Genomic DNA, 8,194 nt, shown 5'->3' with positions numbered 1-8,194 from the left:
TTTAACCTTCCTCTGTAAATTGCAAATCCTTTATGTCTTCTTAACAAACTATTAACCTGTTAGCCACCAAGCTTGACAACTGACAGTGAGCTTGCTAGTTTGAGGAGCTTTTTCTCACCCCTCAATAACTTTATTGAATTATTTAGTAGTTAACTAACCTGAGACAAAAAATCCCAGGGAGAGTAAACACAAAGAGCTATTCTGTTTGACTAGCATTAGCATGTTTCTGACTGGCTAGCATGTTAGCATTTAGCGAGCTACGATAGTTTGTGAGTTGCGTCTAACGATCTAAAACCATATTTCACAAAGACGCACATAATTTCTGGTGTGACTGGGCCATAATGCAGGATGACGTCACCAAAACTGTCCAGTGATATGTCAGCCATCTTTGTTTGTTTGTAACCCGTCAGTGTGAACCCAGAATGGGCCAGAGCTAAAAGGCAGCAACTGCAGGTGTGAAATCAACATTTTCTTTTTCAAATAACACTTTTGAGATAGTAATCGCCAGTAATCAGAGAGAGGAGCAGAGTTGTGTCAGATGGTTTTTAGCCTTCTCTTCATCTGTGGCGTCTCCTCGTGTTATCGTCTCTTTGGATGACTGAAGCTTGTAATGAAGCTGTGATGGCCGACGGCGAGCCGAAGTCGCACTGCTGCTACGATGCTGTGGTGTTTGGAACAGACTGACAAGTTCAAAGCTTAAATATGTGTTTTTGTTGTTGTTGCTCATTTTATCACTAGATAAAGAGATGTCTCCTCATCTCCTTCTCTTTTCTGGTTTGCTCCTCTCCCCTTTTTCACTGTGTAGTAAAAAAAAACAAAAACTAGGAAAATAGGACCAAAGTTGAAAATAACGGCAGTTATCCTCAAAAAGCAAGGAGGAACACGGACACATTGACATTGGTAGATGTTATATGTTACATTTTGGTACAAATTCTATTGTTTCCACTTGTTTCCACAAAGAAGCCAAAGTCCTGAAATACGCAAGTAATATAATAAAAATGCCATTAATGTATATGAATATGTATTGTGTATGGTACAATGAGTGCCAGCGTTTATAAGACACTAGACTTTCAGATTGTTCTCTAAGTGATGTCCAATATAATCCAGTGCAATCATTCAAGAGACTCTTGAGTGATTGCATGAGAAATATTATGTCTCTAATTAAACCTAATTTAATTTGAAATACAACACTACAGCCCCACCCACTGCTGCACTGAATCAACATCGATCAATAACAAGATTTGTTTTAGGTTATTCACAGTCCATTATGAAGGCGATGTCATTTAGCAACATGTTGCACAATCTATTTCCTCCATTCAAGAATGTACCTGCGGCTGTCCTCTGTCATTTCTCACCTACTTCCTGTTTTACTACTACCACCTACACACACACACACACACACACACACACACACACACACACACACACAAACAAACTTACTTAATAGTTTCCTCCACCTGCATGACCCGAGGCTGATCCGCTCTTACTTACTGATAAGGGTGTGTGTGTGTGTGTGTGTGTGTGTGTGTGTGTGTCCAGAGCTGGCTCACTGTAGTTTGGCCCCACCCTCTCATTACACAGAGCAAGAGAGAGAGAGCGGGAGAGAGAGAGAGAGAGAGAGAGATGCAGAAAATAGCAGAAGAGGAATGAAGGAAGAGAGCGAAGCAGAACGAGAGAAACCTCTAAACTACATCTGAACCTCAGGAGGTAACTAACCAGTCAGCCAGGTAACCAGTCAGCCAGGTGTTCAGCCAGTAAGACAACCAGTCAACTACTGGTTGAAATTTTTTGTCTGGAAATCAGTTTGTAAGAGAGACAGTGAACTAATCAGTTTCATTTTTTTAGTTGGTTTATCAGTTAATCAGTTAGTCATTTAGTAAAACATTTATTTAGGTAGTTTATCAGTTCTGTGGGTATCCAGTCAGTCAGTTCAGTGGTTTGCTAGTTTCTCAATTAGTCAGTTAATCATTATTAATTTATTCAGCCGGTTAGTAGGTTAAAAAGTCTTCTAGTTGTTAGTTAGTTTTGAGTTCGTCTGTCTGGCAGTTTGTCAGTTATTGAATAATTTTAGTTAGTTGGTCAGTTTTATGTTTTAAGCTGGTGGTTAGTTGTTCAGTCAGTAAGTCAGGTATTTGTTTAGTCAGTCAGTCTTTGAGTAAGTTAGTGAGTCAGTGGGCTGTTTATCAGATTTATTCAGTTACTTTTTTAGTCAGTTCTTCGTTCAGTCAGTCGCTCAGTTATTCAGGCAGGAATGCAGTGAGCAAGTTGAACACCAAGACAACAGCAGCTAGTCGGAGTCATCCGTCCATCCCTGCAGCCAGTCAGCTGGTCGGTGGGGGGAGTGACTGTCTGCTCTGCTGCCTCCAGCTCAAAGGTAGTCAGTCATCCACTCATCCAGTGATCCAGCCTCCCACTCAGTCAGTCAGTCAGTCAGTCGGTCAGACAGTCGGTCAGACAGTCGGTCAGACAGTCGGTGGGTGTAGATGCAGGGCTGCTGGTCAGCTGCTCTGGACGCCTCATATCTCCCTCAGGATCTCACACTGTTGAATCAGCAGAGGAGCCACTGAGAGGTAAGGAGCTCAGAGACTCTCCACAGGGTGTCTGGCCAGTTTGGCGAGTAGATTTCGGAGCTGTTTGCTGACTTTTGGCTGCAGGGTGAACCGGGACAGAGAGGTTTGTGTACTGTTGTGTAGACAAAAAGGAAAACAGGGTTTTTAGCAAGGAAATGCGAGCGGTGATTCTGTGGCTGTGGAATGTGATCACACCCTTTTCTACAAGTTGATAACTGCTGGTGTGTTGTTGCACTGAGCTGCATCATCCAGGCGGCTCGTTGTCTGGGCTCTGAGCAGCGGACCAGCGGGGACGGGAGCCAGCCACGAATTTTCTCTCATGCTCAGTCTCATGATAGTGGTGCTGCTGTGGAGGAAAGTAAGAGCCTTACAGCTGCTGTTTTCTACTAGAACCTGCTTTATGAAGAGCTGACTTTGATCATGAAAGACTCCTATCAGTTAAATAATTCATTCTGTGTTTCTGTATTAATGTCAGTCAGAAAAAATAAGTTGATTTGTACTAAAATTCTGTTTTGTCAGGCGTCTTTCTTTAAAAAAAATATAGATGAATAAAGGAAACTTCCCTGGAAAGAGAAGAAGAGTACTTTGCACTGGTCTGGTTTCTTTGAGACTTTGAGGGAGACTGATGCAAAATTGCAGCTTTCACGGCAAATGTTCGATCAGCATAAACTTGTGTGTTCCTTAAACAGATTAGGGGATGGCACAGTGGCCAGAAACAGGATTTAAAGTCCTGCTATTAGCGGAAACATTACTCGTTACTCTGAGTGGATTTCACATTGGGTAGTGGACACACTAGTTGTTCATCTGTGTCAATCATTTTTCTTTTTTGGAGGGGGGAGGGTGCTTAACGGGACGACATGCTATCTGCCATAGACTGGCATTGCAGCCTAATGCCCCGTCTTGGCCCAGATTGAGCTGTGACTGTGCGTACGTGACGACCAATCACTGATCCCCATTGCTTGTTGCGGTGATATTGATGAGCTTGAAAAATAGTAAAACTTCTGATTAAGAGTCAGTTGCAGTTGAGTTTTAGTACATTTTTTAACTTTCATCATAAAAAAAAACAAAAAACTTTTATATATGTAAATACAGCAGCTACGTTATGATGTCACTAATATGTAAATTAATGTATGACTTCATTAGAGTCATTTAGCTATTTCGAGCTTTAGCTACATTCTCTTTCATCTCTGGCTGGCTAGCATGTTAGCAGTTAGCTCCCCAGCTATAGTAGTCCACCAAGTAGCCCTGTGGGTACTCACTATGTCACCAAACCTCTCTAACCAAATATTTTACGAGAACAAATGGATTAACTTTGCTGTGCCACTCTCTTTTGTGACCACGGCTTAAAACTGGATCATTGGGGATTTAGGGTTTTTTTTCCAATTTCACAAATTACAAAAGTAATTTTGACTTGACAGCCTTAAGGAACGGACTGGCTGTACTGTTGACAAATCTCATGAACAGACCAAAACCAACAGGCATTGCTGTATAGGTAAAGCTTGACTGTTTATCCTTATAGACCAGTGCTGAGACACTATTGGGTGGATGACATGTTCCTTCATCGACATAAACACAGCCACTGTTTGTTTTGAGTCATACACTGATCTGCTGCCATAAATACTCTACCACGCCAAATGTGTATTAATCCACCACTGAAAGTAGTCCCCATCAAATGAACTATGCACTCCTGTTTGAGTAGCATCAGACTACTGTGCTCAGCTGTTTTAGGAATTGGTTGAGCCTTTTTTTTTAATGAAATTAAATATTTGGCAGCCATTTTAAAATATAAATAAAAGGCAGAGAAGTCAGAAAGTATTGAGCGATGAACTAACACATTCTGCTTTATACAACATATATAACATCGCCCATATCCTTCAGGGAAATAATGTAATCCTTTTTTTTTTTTTTTTTTTGTTGATTTCAGTGAATCCTTTTAACTTCCTAAGAGCTGATTTTGAGTGTAGAAATACAAACTCAGGAAAATCCAGTAGTTAAAAGTTATGTTAAAAAACTGTGACAGGAGCCTTTTGAACTTTATGGCAGAAAAACAAAAACCTACTTGTTTTGTTTAAACAGTATTATCTTCAAACTTGCTTGACTGAAGAGGGGGAACGGAGTCATTTAAAGCTCCTATCATCAGCTGCAGGGTCTCTGCAGATGTGACAGAAGGTGTCTCATCCTCCTGGTCACAGTTCAGAGGCATTTCCTCTTTTATGATTTATAGCAGAGCAGAATCTAAGGTAAATATTTAACATGGGTACGTCGGCATAGTGGTGAAAACACAGACACCATTTTGAAAGATGAAAATCACATGAGTGTGTTTGTTTCTGGTGCGTAAAACCCCCTGTGGGAAACACTAGTGTCTTGCTTTCAGCCAAACTTTGAGGCATTAAAGAAAAAGGCCAACAGAAACTTTTTTCTTTTTTTTTTGTTAGGTTTTGCAGTTACACTCAGCTTTTATGCCTACATGAAAAACAATTTTCTTGATTCTGCAGCTTTAGAAATACCATGTTTAGTTATGTTTGCAGTAGATAGGCTATAAAAATGCTACTTATTTAAAACACCAGCCCTCATTTATTTTCTGACCTAACTTAGTAAAGGTTTAATTTATCAAAGGTAGGCCTACTGTCTCAATAATGTGGGTTCATAAAGGCTAAAGGACCAATGTTTAGTTCAGTACAGGATAAGATCAGTATCAAGTATTAGTATCAGCTTTATTTTTGTGATTTAGCTGAAATAATTCATATGATTGGGGAGAAGTCATCTGTTACACTCATACCCCTCTTTCCTCTTTGTGTCTGTGTTTAACGAGTCAGCCATGTGACATAGTAGAATTTAAAAGCGCCCTTCTGTCTATTCATAGTGGAGGACAGTGATGTGTGTGTGTGTGTGTGCGCGCATGATAACTGCTTCGTATAGTGGAATATGTTCATTGACTAGTCCTTTTATCATATTCTATGATATAAGGTCCCACTATGCTTAAAAACCTCTGCTCTGCACTGACAGGACCACATCACCATGTTGTCTTCTTAAAGAAATAAATAAATAAGTTATAAGCCTCTGTGTGTTGTCCGCATTCAGACTGTGACGCTGTGTGTGTGTGTGTGTGTGCGTGTGTGTGTGGTTAATTCCTGTGTTTACTTGATGGTGTGGTGTGTAAACCACATCCTGTGGGTAGTAAGTGCTGTGTATCAATGTAAAATGAGGCCAGTGGCACAATATCAGCATCTCCAGCTTCACATCTGCAGCACAACTGTCACTGATTATATTTCATGGAAATAATCACTGTTTAGATTCTTATGGTAGCAACTGAATACCTTATTGTGAAATGCAATTACTACTGAAAGCTTACTGCTGAAATTTAAATCCAACTTTAATTATAGTAACTGAAGTATTTTACTTTGAAAGGGAGAATTTATGTGGTTTTATTATCTATCTTGGGGTTGTAAGAGTCATCTTCTGGGCCAAATTTGTGGGTAGTGAACCAGCAACTGTAACAGGGGTCAAAGGTTAAAAGATTTTCAACTTCCTCTCTGACACCGGGCAGTAATTGGAAGTAATGCGATTAACCTCAAAGTGAAACGTTGACTGAAAATTGAACGCTGACATGAAAGTAAAACAGATGTATAAGTTTTGTTCTTGGAAACTCTGCCAGAAGTTATTTCAAATGGAAATCCAGAATTGAATATTTCACTCAGTGTAAACATCATATAGCTTCAATAATGAGCTGAAACAAGAAAAACACAATCTTAACAATAACTGATATTTTTCAAGGCTTTAGAGATTTTAAATCGAAACCCCTGCTGCAATGAGACACCATTACCATCATGTTGATAAATCAGATCAGTTTCTGAGTCCATGTGAGACTGTGGCAGATTTTCTATTAATTTCTAATAGCATAGATGTATATCACCATTTCTATATAACGACAAAACATGATGCTCCACATGCTCTTGAAAACATATAATTCAAAATTGACATGAAAACATGAACAGCAGAGATCAAGAGAAAGAGAAAATAAGATCAGAAAAGGAAAATCTTAATTGGATTGAGAAGCAGTTAACCAAATTATGATAAGTTTAAATTAAATTGTAGAATTATTAGATTTTACAGACACTGAATAGTTCAACTGGGTATACAGACTTCAGCTTTCCTCTGTTTCTCCATAAAATTTAAAAAGGGAAACAAACAAACTGACCCACAAACAACGATGTTGTGTTATGGCGACGTGTAACCATGATAAGCACATTGAAAGTGCTTTTGCTGTAACAGCTGTGAGGCCAAATCATTTTGCTTTAGGACCCAGTAGACACCAGGGAGCAGAGCGGGTGCTGCGGCTGATAATGATGCTGCGTCTTTCACTCATGTCCTGGGGCGAACGACGGGACCACAAATTCAGTCAGCTGACTGATCACATGACCTCCGACTCAATGAGCAGTGAACCAAAGTAGAGTGAAGGAGAAGGAGAGACGAGCTGAGCGGGATGCACAAGAGTAAAGTAAGAGCTGAACAGAGCAGAGTGGAGATGGGTCGGTGAGATACAGGCAGAGTGAAGCAGAAACAGAGTAGAACAGATGGTAGTTTTCTAAATGATCCCCCACAATGTCTCTAATATTGTTAACAATGATTGTTGTCTTTGAAGCTGCACCAGTTCCAGCCCCCTGGGATTGTTCATACTGGCTCACCGGGGACAGCTAAATTGAATAGAAGCCATTGTTATTATTATGGTTTGTAGTTACACCTGTCTTTCACTGTGAACTACTATTTCACCATTCCTATTGCACATTATACATATGTGCATTATTTTTGTATTTTTATTATTGTATAGATTCATTGGAAAAGTTCTCCATTCATATTTCAGCCATTTGACTTGCAGTACTTCCTTCACTTTATCTTTCTTTATATTTTTTTCTTCTTACCTTGTTTACTGTCATGCTCCAAAACACCATAGCAAATTCCTTGATTGTGAAAACCTACTTGGCAGTAAACCTGATACTGATTCTGATATGTGTAGTTACACCTGTGCTATCGCTAAAGTTATTAGTTATAAGCTATGTGCTAACAGTGGTAACTAGTTTTACTTAGTTAGTTTCCCATTAGCTATCATTAACATTATATGCTGTTCCTAATGTTAGCAGTTTTACCTAGGGTTACCTGGGTTCTTAAAGCCAGTTCCATTATGGATCCGGTTCCAGGTTGGAAAAATACCTGGATTTGCAAAGCTCCGATATTAAACTTAATCCCTCTGTATTCTTTGGTATTATTTATGCAGCCAAAGGTAGTTTGTTGGAGGAAGAAGCACTCCTGTCTAACACCACCCTGTAATTTAAGCACAGCCAGTTCTCAATTCAAATAACTTTATTGGCATTAGCAAACACATGTTGTTGCCAAAGCAGTTTACAGATGATTCATATTTGACATATTACACATTTATATACACGATGCTGACATACTGATACAGTCCACTGTATCAGTATGTCAGCATACAATACAATACATTTCTATACAATAAAATACAACAAAATACAAAACAATTTCATACAGTTTAGTGGAGGTCTCTTACTGCACAGTCTCTCTCTCTCTCCCTCCCTCTCTTTCTCTCTCTACCATAAAGTGTGAGGGTA

At 39.4% G+C, this 8,194-nt stretch overlaps 1 protein-coding gene across 3 annotated transcripts in view; it reads left to right on the top strand.

Moving 5' to 3' along the window:
- The first annotated feature begins 1,577 nt into the window (after positions 1–1,577).
- The window catches only part of LOC139611053 (ras-related protein Rab-27B-like), a 32,937-nt gene continuing 26,320 nt past the window's right edge, over positions 1,578–8,194 (top strand). The window contains exon 1 of one of the 3 annotated variants that reach the window (XM_071465327.1): positions 1,578–1,707. The gene's annotated coding sequence lies outside the window, so the exon portion shown is untranslated. Of the gene's footprint in view, positions 1,728–1,747; positions 2,571–8,194 lie in introns of those variants that run through there. The other 2 variants (XM_071465328.1, XM_071465326.1) reach the window with 2 other exon arrangements.

This window comes from Trachinotus anak, unplaced genomic scaffold (genome assembly GCF_046630095.1).
Source record: "Trachinotus anak isolate AG129_WGS33_773 ecotype Australia unplaced genomic scaffold, CSIRO_AGI_Tana_v1 ptg000028l, whole genome shotgun sequence".
In the NCBI taxonomy this organism is placed as follows: Eukaryota; Metazoa; Chordata; class Actinopteri; order Carangiformes; family Carangidae; genus Trachinotus; species Trachinotus anak.
This window is presented reverse-complemented; position numbering and strand designations above follow the sequence as displayed.